General features: G+C 41.7%; 1 protein-coding gene across 3 annotated transcripts in view; it reads right to left on the minus strand.

The window, feature by feature from the left end:
- sox1a (SRY-box transcription factor 1a) overlaps positions 1-16,712 on the minus strand; it is an 85,881-nt gene extending 69,169 nt beyond the window's left edge. For all 3 annotated transcript variants that reach the window (XM_037110883.1, XM_037110882.1, XM_037110881.1), the window contains exon 1: positions 16,506-16,712. The gene's annotated coding sequence lies outside the window, so the exon portion shown is untranslated. The remainder of the gene's footprint in view (positions 1-16,505) is intronic.
- Between the last annotated feature and the right edge of the window lie 787 nt (positions 16,713-17,499).

Genomic DNA, 17,499 nt, shown 5'->3' on the forward strand with positions numbered 1-17,499 from the left:
ACTGCCTGAACCTCGCCCTAAAAGACAATTTCTTCTGTTTGTTTCAAATGTTTCTAATCGTTCTTGAATTAAGCCAGTAGAGTAAACATATTGTGTGCTTCATTTATTTTAAGCTACACCTTTGTGGTAATGTTATTGCAGGCAGAAACATCCTTGAGTCTTCCTTAATGGTGCATTCATGGAAGCTCCGACATTGAGGGCTAGATATTCATGGCAACAGGGTTATGGGAGCCTTGGAAAAATCAAACCCAGAGGACAGTGAATAAACGTGGGCTCATATTGACATATAAATGCAGCAGCAGGGACTGTTTTTAAAAGTGACACTGCTCAGAGACAAACTATGTTTGGTATAGATCTTGGCAAATTGATTTTTGCTAAAATGAAAGGAAATCACACCCAGATGTGGATGTGGGGCAGTCTGCTCATCCTAGCCTTCAACTGTTTTTTCTTGTCTCAATTTAACTATTGGCTGCTTTCTACAGATACAAAATATCTGGCAGGGACACATCTAATTTGTGCTCACACAATCAGACACATAATCCAGCACCTCTTAAGTGCCATCCTCACTAGGGCTGCAGCCAACTAATTCTTTTCTCGATTGATTAATCACTCAGTCCACAAAATGTCAGCAAATAAAGGCCCATCACAATTTTCAAAAGCACAAGGTGACATACTCAGATAGCTTCTTTGGTCCAAACCAACGTCCAAAACGATCAAGAAAATGATATTCCATTTACAACGATTTGAAAACGGGGAAAAGCAGCAAGTCCTCACATCTGAGAAGCCGGAGCTGGAGAGAATGCTTTGCAATTTTGCTTTAAAAAAATCATTATCAGAATAGCTGCTGATTAATTTCTGTCCATCAATGGAATGCTTCAGCAAGACTCAATCTGTGATCAGGCTTGTGCTACCCAATATATAGAGACAGTGACAGCTGAAACAAGTAGTCGATTCATCAATTAGCGGAGCGGCAAAAAATTACTTGACAGCTATTTTAATTGATTGAATGTTTTTGTCATTTTTTCAAGTAAAAATGCCAAACATTCGGTTCATCCAGCTTTTCAATATTGAGGATTTGTTGCTTTTCATTGCCTTATGTCGTAGTTAACTGAATATCTTTAGGTTTTGGATTGCTGGTTGAGCAAACACAATCTGACATCACTTTGGATGGGTCTGTTCTACCACTGTCTCATATTTTTGAGACGAAATATTAATTGATTTATAAAGAAAATATCATATTAAGCATTAATGAAAATAACAGTCAGTTGCAAGCGTACATTAAAACAATTTTGATTAAAACACACACACACACAAAAACACACACACACACAAAAACACATAACACTGAGCTGACAAGTGTTGCTCACGCCATACAGAAAACTGAGCACTACACACAAGCGGAACATCAAGTTGTGGCCACTCCACAGCAATTACTGTACAGGTCAGTGGGAGGTTCACTGCTGCAGCACCACAGCAGGCAGGAAAGGATCAGACTGTTAGAGACTACATGTGTCAACACATGATGGCCGTTACTGGTCTGATCGCGTTGTGACACCCATCACAGTCGTGATTAGTGAGCACACACACACACACACACACACACACACACACACACACACACACACACACACACACGCACACACACACACCGATGTACTGTAGTGTTGTGCATACCAATTCACTTAATGTGCAACAGACACACACACACGCGCGCACACACACACACACACACACACACACACACACAGCTGCCACTGACAAGGTAAGGCAGCGCGGCTCCAACGGTTCACTGGCCTTCACTACCAGATGGTAGTTCCCACTGGTTCTCCTGAGAGACACACATACACACACACACACACACGGAACAGGCGGCCCTTACATATTTAAAGACTGCATTATTGAGTGAGGATGACGAATGTGTGCAAGCCTGCAATAACAGTTGACCCTAGTTGAAAGACTCACTACTTCTACGTCCTTTGACAGGTATATCATGTGTAACAAGCCTCCATATGCGTAAGAAGTCTTGACCTCTGCAGTTGATTCTTTGTTGACATCACTGAGGGTAAAAACCTGACTTAGCATTGATTGATCTGTATTATATCCAAATGAGGACAGAGGCACACAGGGCCAACATCCTCAGCATGCAAGGTGAGAAGTGTCCCTGAGGGGGAAAGTTAAAAGACAAATCAAGAGTATATATAAAGGAGTGGAACTGAAGGAAGTACAAACTGACAGGCAATGAAGGAGAGATAACAGGTATATGAAGAGAGGAGAAAGGCAACAATGAATATGAAAGTCTCTCCAGGCTGCGAGAGCAAAGTCACCCACTCGGTATCCCCACTGGGGCCTCAAAGGGTCAGCTGTAAACGAAGAGGCACATTGCCGTCCGGTGCATCGCCTGCACAGACAACTGGAGAAAATACAGAAGAGACACAACCTTGTGTGGTGGATTATACATACATTCACTCACAAACACAGGTTATATACTCTCTCTCACGTCAACCCCTTGTGTCTCCAGCCTATTTTTTTGCTGACCTGCATGCGGAAGGGTTGACAGAGGTGAGCACACAATCTCCCGACGCCAAAATGCAGAGAATTGGATCACCCCTGGGCTGACCTCCCCGGAGCAACGCCTCGCCTATCTGCACCCCGCGCTGTCGAGGGGGACCATTTAGGGCAGACGGTGACCCCTGCTTGGCCCCACGGTTCGGCGGCGTCTCTGCCTCTGCTGCCGGGCAACATGACAACCTATACAAGGCCCTGTCACACACATGATTGACACGTTCCCGCCCATCTCAGCCAACGTTCACACCCGCCCCGGCAAATTACCCCAAAACCCAGACAGACGACCATATCTTGGCTTTTTGCTCTCTTGTCATCTTCTATATGTTGCACACACATTTGCTCCATTCTGTTCAGGGTTAATTGTGTGAGATATTATACAGCTGGCTGATAATAAGAGATGTATTTTATTTTCTCCTGACTGCATCAAGGCCACATGGAACTGGCTCCGTGCAAATGGTAGAAAAGGTTATGTAGTGACTAAATCAGCACACTGCATGTTATTCAGTCACTTTTGGGTTTTTTTCCCCTCACCCTACAGTGGTTGATTTCATTACTGCTACAGGACAGTCTGATCACGCACTGCTCTTCACACACCACAATGTCTCCCATGCCTTTGCCGTACCTGCGGTGGAGATTGGCGTGCACACACAAACAAATCACCGGCACACATACAGAAATCCCACACACGCGCACAAACACAAAGAAAGAAAAAGAGCTACAGTACTCCCTACATCAACAGTGGCCTAGATAAACACAATAGACACAAAAGAGTCACCCCATGAAAATAACCCTCCATCTAAGCATCACTGCACTTATCTACTCATAAACATAGGGATAAATCAATTCAGTGAAAGACACATTTTTTTTTCTCCCATTTGAAATTACAGCTGCGGGACCAAAGCTAGCATGATAGCATAGGTCAAATTCACTAACCTCTTCTCTCCATGGCAACAGTCTACCTCTTACAAAAAAAAAAAAGGCGTAGTGTGGTTTGTTGAAGTCATTGTGAGATGTTTTTCCATGACCTGCGAATGTGTGTTTGTGCCATGAGTGTGTTGGCGTGTCTTTGCGCGAAGGACACAAGAACATCTACACGTAGATGTGTATAGGTACATGTGTATACATTTGCATGAAGGTATATCTGTCGATCTGTCTATGTTGTCTGTCTATCGTGCATGTGTGTGTGTGTGTGTGTGTGAAGACAACCCTGTTATCACAGCATCTGTATTAGCATTGCAGCGTCTCACCGCTTTGTTTTACTCTGACCTGTATAATCAGTGTCACATTAGCAACACAACAAATCAAACGCTGCGAGTTTCCCCCCTGCAACCTCACACACACACACACACACACACACACACACACACACACACACACACACGCACGCACGCACGCACACACACACACGCCGCATGTCCTCCTTCATGCTCCCAGCTGGCTACCACACTGTGTCAAACAGATGCTAATTAATATGATAACTAATACCTATTACACAACATACAAAGCTCCAAAACCACTAATTTAATTTCTTCTTATTCAAAAGCAGAGAGATGAAATGAATCAAGAGAAAATCTGCTTCCTGTTCAGATCAGAGCTAATACAGTCGATATCTGAGTAGATAGTTAGATTTAAGTATACTTGGGGATTTATTAAGAACAGGGTGGGTTATTAAATCCAGTAAAATATCAAACAAATCAAACTGTGGTCAGTAATGTCAAATTTCTACTTTCTAAGATAGTAAAGGTTTCCCCTCTATTTAAGAAATAGAAATGTAACATACCAGAACTGAAATTATTAACTGATACTATTTTGATATTGGATTAATAATTGAGCTTAAAAAATGAGCTTCTTTTTCTTTGTCTTGTCATGCATAAGTAAAGTGAAAATCTGCAGGCTCTTAAGTGCAATTTAATGATGTAACTTTGAGTTTAAAGAAAGTGTAAAATACTATTTCCACGCTATGTTCTGACATTTACAAAACAATATATTGATTATTCAGCAAGATAATCTGTATTCATTAACAAAGGAATAACAGCTTTTGCAGCCCTAATTATTTCGATATTCTGAATGAGAGGGACACTTTTTAAAAAAACAGATAAATGTGATTTGTGCTCACAAATGTACTGCTGTTTAGTCATTTTGCTTCATTTGATCTGGAGCCAAGGTCTTAAAATGTATTTACAAACAAAGTACTTCAAACACATCAACTTTTGTTTTGTTATTTTTATAACAACTATCTTTTTTTTTTTTTTTTTTACTGTTTTGACCTAAAACGGCAAAATTTAGAAATGAAAGTGGTAGCCTCAGGATGATTTTTAACAGATACAGAGAGCCTTTTTTTTTCCAGGAGGGTTGAAGGTGATGAACAGTAAATTATTTTTAGGAAAACTTAAGAGTGTACAGTTAAAATTTAAAAAAGCACACACTGCCTTTATAGATCACAAGCAGTAACGTACGAGGAGGAAAGTCAGCATCCGCTAAGCTCCTTCTACTGTAAACCCTTCAGTGTTGGGTTTTTAAAAAAGGAGAAGAAAGAAGAAGAGAGGAAGGAGGAAATCGAGAAGAGGGGAGAAAAACAGAGGGAGGAAGGAAGGGAGAGAAGACAGACAGAGACAGATGGGCAAAAAGACAAGTGCGGAAAGACAGCCGGGAAGAGGGAGCTGAAAGGAGAAGGAGAGGAGATGGAGGGATAGATTGAGCAAGGAGAAGGAGGCGTACTGTAGGAGATCCAGCTGACATTAGCGGGTGAGTTTATGAGATGTGATGATTAGCCAAATCCTGCTAATCAATGACACATTCACATGGGTTCCTGCTCTGTTGCTAAACACTAATTGGTCTATTCTGCAGCAAATAGGGAGATGCTGTTTCCCACTTCACTGTAAGCAATGCGAGCTGACACGGGGGCACATATGGGCACACACACACACACACACACACACACACACACACACACACACACGAACACACACACACACGAACACGTTCCAAACATTACTTGCATGCACATACTGTACATCTGTAGCAGATTCTGGTACATAAAAGGTCAAATTGAGGCTGATTCAATTTGAGAGTGGATGAGGAGCAGAGGATGCTGCTCGACTCGCTCCAACAATAAGGAGAGAATGGGATCCTAGAGCGGGCCAGTTGAACCAGCAGAGGGAGGGGGGGGGGGGCCTAAATTCAATTTCACTTTGTTGAGTATTTAGATAATGTCTCCTAATGTAATGCCGGGCCGTGAGTGGATCCACAGTGAAGCCGTGGTTTAGCAGTCATTAATCACAATGCAGCAGCAGCGCCACCAATGTCCGAGGAAAGGCACTGCATCACTAAGCTGCAGGCTGACACCAGACACCTGAAGACTGGATATGTGGACTACACCTGAGGCTGTACCTAAAGAGTAAGTGTCTAAACATCAAGATTGAAACATCTATCGAACCTACATATTCTATCCACACACATAACTTTTTGCTGTTATGCTGTGTATTGATGCGTCCAAGCCACTAAAAAACAGTCAAAATTCCTTTGTTTTTGCTCAAATATATTCGGCCAATAAAGTTAATTGTGATTACTTAGCAGAGGAAGCTTCGTTAAACTGGAATTTGAGGAGTTAATCGCAGATTGACTGTTTCCATTTTATGAAGCACTCACATAATAATTTCGGAGCAATTCTTAAGGCAGCAAAAAAGATCACACCCAGCGAATAAATATTGTTACTTCATTTTAGTTCCTGAAAGAAAATTCTGTGTTATATTCATTAGTGTATTAAGTAGTCAGACAAGTAATCAACAGCAATTTTGACCATCAATTAATCACAAAAATTGCTGTAATTTCTGTTTTAATATCAAAGTTAACTCACAATTGAGTTTTGAACTGCTAATCAAACAAAACAAGCTAAATGAAGAGGACACTTCTGGCTTAAGGAAATAAAACAGTATTCAAACAGTATTTATTTCTTATTTTATATATGTGTATATATATATCTATATATATCTATATATATAGATATATATATATATGTTATTTTATATATTAAACAGAGAATTTATTTACAAAAAGGAAAAAGATCATGAAAATAATCATTTGTTGAAGCATTTTCATGAATTACAAACATATATCCACTGGCTACAGAGCCCTTCACCTTGGAGGATAGTGTTGTTGTAACATATTTACACACACATCTCTCAGTCTCTCAGTATACACACACACACACACACACACACACACACACACACACACACACACACACACACGCCTACACATACATACAGCTCATCCACACCCACATCCACACAGTGAGTACGGTCAACACGGGGTGTATTCCTCTCTCAGTGAGTGCCGGTGGTTAACAGTGCTTTGCGTTGAAGAGGAGGACAAGAGGAGGGTTCACTCAAACACATGACTGTTACTACCTAAATATTAGCGCAGGGACTCTCACTCTCTCTCTCTCTCCCTGAGTGTGCCTCAGTATGTGATAGTGTGTGTGTGTACATGAGTGAGATTGTGTGTGTGTGTGGATGTAATTATGTGCAGAGGAGAGGCTGTTTGGGGGTAAATAGAGTTGCAATTATTCTTTTAACCTGTTAGATTGTCAGCCCCACTAAAACACACAGGGCTAGGAGGAGACAGAAAAACAGACAGATAGACAGACAGATAAGTAGTGCATTTAGCAGCAAACAGTGGCACACATTTAACTCCAAACTAAATGCCAATGTCTTTTCTATGATGTGCATTATTAGGAGATGCGATTTTGTTTTTCTGTCAGTAATAATCACGTCTGAAAAAGAGACACTAACATATGCAATTCAACATTTTTTGTTTGTTTTTGTTTTATATATATATAATGACAATAATTGCAGCACCTATGACCTTACAACATTAAAGTGAAAAGCAATGAATGAAAAGATTTATGTGAACATATATTTACTGTTGTATCTCAAAACCCCTCGGAAGTAAAAGGAGTGTTAAAGGCAGGTGCTAATCTGACGGCTGTAAGTGATTTGATTGCTGTGTGTCAAGACATGATATCACTGAATTGATTTAATTTGCGATACACTCTGTTGACGGCTGTTTGACTGAGCTGAAGCGTAATGCTCCATCAGCAGCAAATGGAGTAACCCATTCAGCACCAATTCTGCCGCATTACAGACAGGAAGTGCATCTTAGTTTTCCCTCAATGGCCTCGTAGCAAAACTGATGACTAGCTTTGGAATAATTGCATGTTCCTGCAAAGTATTCAGGTGGGAGGAGAGTGTGATTCAGACCTTATGTTGAATACGCTCTGCATTTAGTGCAAATTATGTCATTTTATCTAGTAAATAGATCGGAGACTTATCAACCAGATGTTTTTAAGCTGCACAGATGACTGAGGAATCCAAAAAACGGCACATACATATCCATCAACAGTACAATTATTAGTGATTTGTCATTTGCTCAAATACATTTTTCTCTTTCTCGGTATTCTTTGCACAAACACACACATATACACACACGTATACCACAGGCTAATAATGTTATCGGCTCAGATCACCAACTCAGCAGATCTCAACTGCATGTCACCTACGATAACTCAACACATGCACTCACGCACGTTCACACACACACACAGATGCAGAGTTCGCTGCCCCTTGTCAATAGGACGTTAAGGGTTTTGGCACTAATGACCAGTGTAGAGATAAGAGAGGAGAGGTTAATGTGTTGCTGTGGGTGATCAAGATAAGACCAATCCCTTCAAGCCTGCAGACAATGAAACAGTGAGAAAGGAAGAGAGAGCGCCAAAGAGGTATAGGCAGAAAAACATATCCAGAAATAAGCAAAATCCTTCAAAACAACATGAGCTTTTTTTGTGTGTAAGACACGCTGCTGCGTGAGAACTGCTGTTTATCACATGTGATGTATGGGCAAGTACAGAATCAGTCTATCAGGGCTGCACACATAAATATGCACCCAGCGGCAGAGCAGAGCAAACACTGAAAAACTCAATAGTCACCACCAACCAATCCAGATTTTCTTTGAATGGGTTATCAGCGCAGCTCACAAGACAAACCAAAATATACGAGCCTGTCTCGCATTCAAAAGGGCTTTATTTGGAAGCTTTGTGAGTGTGTGTTATCGCAACATCTACAGTACGTGTGTGTTTGTTCAGTGTATTCTTAACATCAAGGGGCTGATACGATTTATTGTGATTGCTTTTTAAGTACTAGTTCAGCCACAAGTTCAGACACACAGCGCATGCATATATCTATCTATACACACACATATCCAGACACACACACACCCCTTCCTCTCTGCGAGTGAAAGCGACATAAAATCCCCCCCCCCCACACACACACACCCCCCATCTATGTGGCCGGCTGGGTCGGCTGACATTTGGACACTTGTCAATCATCTCTTTCAATAGCCAAGCTGCAGGAAAAACGGAGTCGGGGGGTCAGCAACTCAGTGTATTGCCATGGCAACAACTGCACTGAAGTTCATAGCCCGCTGGGATAGTAGTTCTAAGTGCGTGCGTGTTTGTGTGCGTGTGTGTTTGTGTTTGTGTGAGAATGTCCATTTTTGTTTCTGGTTCCAGTGTGTGTGTGTGTTCGTTTGTGTGCGTGTGTGTGTGTGTGTGTGTGTGTGTGTGTGTGTGTGTGCGCACCTCCTTCGGTGTCCAATTGTTCCCCATCAGCCAGAGGCAAATACTCCTCCCATTTTTAGCTCCTCCACCTCTAACCTTGCAACCTCACATGCAGCTTTAGCCTTTTCTCCCTCCTTTCCCTCTCTTCCATTTTTTTTCTACCTCCCTCCTCTAACCAGCAGGTCAAGGAACAAGGCCCTGCAGGAAGTACAGCAACCAAAAAAAAAAGAGTACTTAACCTTTCACCACCTTGGCCTCTCCCTCCCTCTGCCCCTCTGCCTCTCATCATTTTCCTCTTCCTCGCCAGTGTGTGTTTCAGTGTGATCCTCCACTTGCACCCGCTCTGCATCCAATTGTTTTCTCATCTTCAACAGTTGTGATTTCACTTGTACGCCAGCGCTACACATTTAGGACTTCGTTGGTGAGTGAGTGAGAGGCGTGCACACGTTATCCCATACTAGGTTCACATGTACAGGCAGCCCCTGCGTTCAGCCAAATTACAAGAAAACAGGTTGACAGAGCACGCAAGCACAGCCACAACAAAATATGTGGAGTCTGCGCCGCTGGTGGTCTGTTTATGGGATGAATACGAAGGACAATTTGTGTTCTCAGTCAGGGAAAATAGCTCAGATTGAGCCTCGGAGGACAATCCACTGACCCGTTTACCGAACACTTATCGCAGAGAGGTTCACCGGCACTATTCATCTCCTGGGGCTCCAGCAGCCACACACATGCAGGCAACTAGTCCCCTCCTATCTACCCAGACTTTAATGACAGCACAATGTGCAGTGACAGCAGCCACACAGAAAATGAATTTAATACGATGCTCCAAATGGCGTGATAAACCTGTAGCTCTGGGAATAAATACTTCTCATGAAAATGTTGACATGCACAACATTTACACACCAGTCTGCTGTAGATTTTGGGGATTTGAGGATAGTTTAGGGAGAGGGCTGCACGCCAAACTTGTGTTGCATTAGATTTGAAAACAATTGTTTCTTTCTGGCATAACAAAATCGCCTCTTGGAAAAGCAAAGCTCCAGTCGACAACGTAGAAAAAAAAGAAAAAGAAAAAAGAATTAAATAAAAACAGCTCACAGGTTGGTAGACATATGGTAATATTGTGCCCTTGCTCTTACTGAAACTAGTGACTTTTATGAGTAAAATCTGCTGCTAATAGCTGTTTGATGTGGATTAACATGCTCCATTACCCCAATGTACCAACACTGCCAGAATCATTACAGAGCACACGCACACACACAGAAATACACGCTCTATGACACAGACACCAACACTGCTCCATCCAAACCCCCCCAACACACACACACACACACACACACACACACACACACACTACTTCTTCGTCCAACATTCTCCCTCTTCCCAGTCCTGTCAATGGACAAGGCCTGTCTGACTGGAATGGCGTAATTCTGGGGGATAATTCATGGATAATTTTGGGATAATCTCCAGCAAACCATTCGGAGCGCTGCCACCCAGTTTGCCCGCAGCCTGATTACCAGGCTCCGAATGCCAGCCACTTGTAGTGACCAGCACAGCCAGCAACCACTCTGCTGCATGCAAATAAACAAAACAAACAAGGACCTCCAGCAGGGAAACATCCAGCTCTGCGCACACAAATATTCACCAAACATTGTAGGTTACTGAAAAGATACACACACGAATACACATAGGATGGAGTAAAACAAATCCAAAACACTAATGTAAAGACATCTCGTTAAAAGCGAAAGCATGTGGAGAGTATACACACACTCACACGCACTGCCTTACAGCTGAGAGGATTTTCATTATGTGTGATTGCCATCTCGTGGTAGGAGAAACTGTATGATTAAGAGCAAATGCTAAACCTCTGCGATGTCACGGAATACAGTATTACATTTTGCAGTCTAACTTTATTAGCTACAACATAAATTTATTTTTTTTCTTTTGAGGACCAATCTGCCTGATAAAATTGGGCTAATGAAAGCTGCGTTGTCATTTAAAACCCTGCTAAAGCATTAATAACAGAACATGAGCCGTTATTCAGCGTAGCATTTTATATAATATATGTTTAATGTAAAGAATATATCCTCACGCTGTTAGGACCGATAATATTTTACATAAACTCTGTGTATGCAAACAGTGAGAGAATATGAGCACGTAACTTCAGCCTCATGCTGGATTTGGTCTGATGTTGGAGAGGCAAGAGGGGGCTCTTGTTCATATATTGATAAATACTGACATCTAGTGGCTCGACTGGAAAATTCACAGCGTCAGAGATCACATGTTTGGATCTAAGTAAACACCACCACCTTTTGGCCACCATGTAAAAACATCACCAAGAAGCCTTAATACATTTCAATCTTTCTGTTAGTTGCCATCTCCTGATTTTTCTTACATCAGCAAAAATATACATTTAATTCTAAAAACATTTACATTACAAAAAGACATTTTTATCTGCCCATATAAATCATAAGAACTGGTAGAGAGGATACAAAGTAATAACTCTCTTTAGATACCATGACTGATTACATAACAACTCCTTCTGCACTGAACATCATTTTTTTTTTTTTATATGTCTAGCGATGAATTTACAGACAGACAGAAGGGTTCTCACCCGCACACACACACATGCACACAGCAGTGTGCTGTTGACAGCAATACATGTACACACAACTGCACTGCCTAAGAATATTTGCTTTCATAAAAGCCTGCTGTTTTTAGTTCTGTCATGTTCTGTTTAATATCCTGAGAGGCTTAGAGATTCCTCCTTTGCTGAGAAGTGACGACAGAAAAAACTCTGAATTCACAAGGACCGCAACTAAACTATGCGATCACTTCTTACACTTGACATTGCACTTAAATTTTGTTTTTTTCCACCGCACTGTGTGGACATGCAGATGAAATCTTTCTTGTCTGTGCAAGGTGCATGCAAACACCACTAACACACTCACAGACACACAAACTCAGCTCAAAGTGCCATTTCAGACTTACTCACCATTAGTTAAGATATGCATCTCTGAGGCAGTGAAATCAAATATGAGGTGTGTACAAATTCAGTGTTGCATTTCATCAATATCCTCTCCCTCCACTTTCACAAAACTGAGCCCAGGATATACTGTCATTTGAAAAAAATACATGTAAAAAAGTAGAAAAATTGGAAATCGAGCTTGCAGCATTGAGGAAGTGTTTCCCAGAAGTATCCAGGGGAACGGGAGTCTCCAGTCCTACACTTTTGTCAGCATCACTTCCAAATGAACTGATAAAAATCCTGTGACATGAACAGTGACAGCTGCTCAGAGCGGATACAGGAAGCCGGGTCCCCCTTCAGTCAGTCCATCACTCCACAGAGCACTTAAAAGTCCAGCATGTTTTTGGTCCAGCTGAGAATGTCGAACAGTGAAACATTTCTTTCAGAGTGTTTAGACTCAGCTGAGGATCATCTTGCAGAAGCAGTTTCGACCTGCGCGATTATAGAAGATAACAGTGAGAGATCATCTAGATAGTCTGGTGCATCAAAGTGGCATGAAAGCTCACCTGCTTTTTCTCAGCCACCCATCGTGTCTCCAGGCGGAGAAAGCACTCCTGTCAGTTTTTATACCACCGCACACACGCTGCCGGGCTCCCCTCCTCTTTCCTCTTCCCCCCTCGCCTGTTAGGCTTTGACTGCTTTGCTCTGCTCTATCTCTGCACTTGACCAATCCACTCTATCAGCTCCACCACTCTCACAACTCCACACAGATCTGCGGCGTGCAACCCATCCCATTTTTCTGATAGTCTCGTTCGGTGCCTTCTCCCCCTGCTGCTGCCAAACCAGTCACCTGTAGGCTTAGAGATACTCAAAACCATTTCCCAATCTCCCGCCCTCCTCGCCTCATTCGTATCTCTCTTATTCTCGTCATTTTCACCCCTAACTCCCACTCAGTTTTCACTCCTACCCACTTTTGGTCCTTTCACTTCCCCTGCCTCTACCCAACCATTACCAATTTTCTTTGACACACTATTTGCCATTAGTCCCTAGTCTTCCTCCTCCCCTTCCTCTTATCCCTCCACTCTCCATCCCTGTCTCTGCCTATCCTCCTTATATATCCTCAGCCTTCGCTTTGCCTTCTCCCCATCTCCAGCGGCATGAATATATTATTATCTACACAATGGAGCCCTGCTTATTGTTTATGAATTACCAGCCTTGCGGCCAAACAAAGCCTATTTTCATAAGAAACCTCCATTTCATTTCAGCTCCAATTAGATTGGGGGCTAAAGAATAGGAGTCCTCAGGCCTCAGCCCCTAAGGATGGCAGGTCCATTCAGCTTCATTCAATGGGGCCTTATTGCTTTCCCATACAAAAGAGCACGTGGACGGGCTTTCAGACTGAAACACCAACCAAAAATGACTGGGAGACAGTACTGTACAATAACAAATCTTTAAAGAAAGGACACTGAGTGCTTATCCTCCCATCCATCAATTCATCCCTCACTCTTCGCTTTCTTCTCCTCCTCTGTTCGTATATTGTAAGACCTGGACATTAATGACAGACAGTTGAAAGAGAAAGGGAGTGAAAGAAAGAGAAGAAGAAAGAGGCAGAGCAGCTCAGTTTTTCACAATACATGTCAAGTCTAAATGATCACTGGCTGCTGAATAGACAGATGGAAGGGAAAAAGAAGTGAGTCGTGTGTATGTATGTGTGTGTGTGTGTGTGTGTGTGTGTGTGTGTGTGTGTGTGTACAGCTGATTGATTCTCTGCTTTGAAAAGAGAGAGAAAAGAGTGAATGAAAGAGAGAGGAAGACCTTGATGCTTTTTACAAGCTCCACAATAGTCAGGGGGTCTGAGCCGTATTGTGCAGGACCCACAGTGACAAGCTGTCACTCCATCCTGGTCGGAAGAAAGAGGCAGAGAGAGTGAAGAGGGGCTGGTGCAGGTCAGAACCCTGATAATACACGTCTGCCTCTTCAGTTCAAAAGTTTCTCACCCGCCAGACACTTGACAGAAGGAAGGAGGGAGGCTCTTTAGTTGTTCTGGTAAAGTAGAGACAAGAAGTTGGGGAAAGCAATGTGTACTCATCTACCTCCACCTGGAACATCAACTAAGAGATCCAGGTATTAAGGCAGTTTCTCTTTTCACGCTCTGGTTCATTACTGGGGACTGAGTGGCAGTAGGCCAGTCCAACACTGTGAGAGAATCAGGCCCACAAGGTCAGAACACGACAGCGCTGGCCTGGCTTTATCTGCCGAGATCTGCTTCACAGAATGAATGTGAATCGTGCCTTTGTTCTTATGAAGGAATATTCAGCGCGAAACAAAAGGCAACTGTTTTCATTACTAATGAGTGGACAAGGTGAGAGTCACAGTGAAAAGGTTGACATCTGTGCTTATTCATCCAGCAGCAGCAGAATGGGATCATCTTCTCCCCACAAAGCTTGTCACGATTATCAAGGTGCACAATAGATTTCAATAGGCCGGTCGTTTCAAAAAGACGCGGAATATACACAAACACGCACAAAAGTACACACAGGCATGAGCATGAATGATTGTTTTGTTAGGGTCAAAGACAAGATGCAATCAATATCATTGCCACACGAACCGTTTTTTGTTTTTGTTTTTTTTTTTGTGTTGCACTTTTTGCATGGCTTTCATTCCATTCAAAATGCCCCCGTGTGTCACTTTCAGCTTCGCGTGGAAAAGATTAAGAACAAACATAGACAACACATTCACCTAAGTCCGACCTCATCACTCCCCACAAGCATACACCATCTTCAGCAAAACAGAGCTTTGGGAGTGACGATCAAAACACTTAAATTGAGAACTCTGAGCCAAAATGAGACTTCTGTGTATGAGCTCTGGCAACAGCAGTAGTTTGTTTTTGCAACAGTGTAACAGAGGAATGCACAGAGCAGCAGCGGCAGCAGTGTAGCAGAGCAAAACAGACGGTATGGGATTATTTTAACTGACCCCATATTGAGAAGGGGACATTGTTGTAGCAGTAGTCAACTTAAGATAAACAGTTTTAACATATTCACACAGAGAGGGCACGAGGATTTTATTTGTTAGCCAAGTTTCAACCTTGTCATTCCCGACAAGCGTACACAAAGGTCAGCAAGGCATAGACTGGGGAGTGACAGTAACAGCTTCCACAACAAAACCCTTATAAATGCAGTGTTTTTCCAAACTGGCAAAGCTTTCAGAGTCCTTCAAGTCTTTCAGCAGTACACAGAAAAAAAGACATTGTGCTGTCTCCCTTCTTATACACTTATTGTGGTAAAGTAAACAAGACATGGGAATGAATTGTATCTCGTGTTCTCGAATTTACCAAAATGTGGGAATAAATTGTATCTTGTGCACACAACAGCAATTCAAGTGTTGGATGTTGTACAACACAGCCAACATGGCTTTACAGTTCTGGTGTATTGTCATCAACCATGTCTCCAGCAGCAGCAAGCAGCTGTTTGTTTTGTTTTGTTTTGTTTTTTAATTAAAAAAAAGGCCCTGTTAAACCCACTGTACGCTGTCACATGGCAGAAAGTGACAATTTGCAACTAGCTGATGAACACAGTGGAGCATTTAGCAGCTAAAGGTCACATATTTCAGGATCTCTTATCCTCCTCTGTTTTGTATCAGCAACTGTTTGTGGGTGGGGTGGGGGTAAAAAACCGTAAGGCACAACAGAACCCTGGAGAGCTTCATTGGAGGAGGACAAGAGATAAAGAGCAAGAGCTTGTAAAATGCTGTCGTCTTGAACGCCAAATATTACTGAGAAAAATAACAAGGAAATTAAAATTTAGGCTTGTTATGTCCTAACTCATATGTCATTGAGTTCTCTACATCCGTTCAACCAAATGTGCTGTGAGTAGGTGTGCTCTACTGTACAGACCATTCATTGAGAATGGAAAACCAAAATCCATTCAAAATAATCATATTGGAATACAAAACAAACCTGTCAAGGAGCCATTGTATATATATATATATATATATATATATATATATATATATATATATATATATATATATATATATATATATATATATGTATATGTGTGTGTGTGTATATATATATATATATATATATATATATATATATATATATATATATATATATATATATAAAACTGACAATTAATTAATTAATTAATTAAACTGACAATTCTCCATAGCTTGAAAAAAAAAAGTTTCATGTGAAATGTAAGGTTGTGATGATAAGTAGCAGACGGATATCAGTACAGCAGTATAAAGTAAAGAGCAAACGCTAAAAAGCTTCTTCATTTACTATGTAACCCTCTAGTAACTGAGTAGAGTCCTGTCAGAGTAAACAGTAGCTACCTGTTTGCACTGTACCTTGGTGAAGATGTGATGCAGGAGGTCCAAATCTGCCATCAGATTCCTCTCTTCTTCCAGTTTAGTCTCCACAAAAATTAGGGACAAACGCTGACAGTACAGAACAGACAAACTTTTTTCACTGACCAGCCTGTCTGTGAAATGCTATAGGAGCAGCAGCAGCACTCCTGTTAGCAAAATAAACAACGTAGCACCAACTTGGCGGGCGGAAACAGTTCGACTGCAGCGCCAACATGGCGGGCGGACACAGTTCGACTACAGCGCAATTTCGCGCCATTTCCGAAGGCAGCGTTGGATGACTGGTACTAGGAGAAATGTATCCTGGCTAGAGCAGAGTCAACCTTTTCTTCCAGGCAGATTCACAGCCTGCCTAAAACCAAACCTCAAGGGTAAATGATAAGTAAGTAAAGATAGTGATAGGCTAATACTTTAGGTTACAGTATCATCACATTACTTTCTGATTGTGAAGACAAATACTGCCCACCTGAACAGCCTGATGAGACTCTGTGGACTGGGCAGACCCTCTGACCTACCTTCAGCATGATGACAGTGGTAAACAAGTGAGCAATAGGCTACTGTCATAGCGAAAAGGTTTAAGTTCTAAGTTTTGACTTAATTACACATTTGTTTTAACTTTGATTTTTTTTTTTTTTTTTTATGGCTGAGCAGTAAAAAGCCACCCTCGTGAAAAGAAAAATAATTCTCCAGCGATTTAGTGTTGTAAAAAGATGAGCAAAGAAATGTGGGTTCAATACTTTTCAAAGACATGCACTACTAAGTCTTTGGATGATTCTATTAAACTTGTGGTTTACGCTGTTATTTGGCCAAAGAAGATTGAGACCTATAGATAGGTGGCAAGGTTATGAGAGGTCACAAGATCAATTAGAAATAAAAAGTCCTTGATTTTTGCTTTTTTGTTTTTATTCGTGAAAATAACAGGATACTTTTTGCAAGGAGGGTCACAAGGTCTAGAAGCCCTGCCCTGTTTTAATGG

This window comes from Acanthopagrus latus, chromosome 9, assembly GCF_904848185.1.
Source record: "Acanthopagrus latus isolate v.2019 chromosome 9, fAcaLat1.1, whole genome shotgun sequence".
Classification (NCBI taxonomy): Eukaryota; Metazoa; Chordata; class Actinopteri; order Spariformes; family Sparidae; genus Acanthopagrus; species Acanthopagrus latus.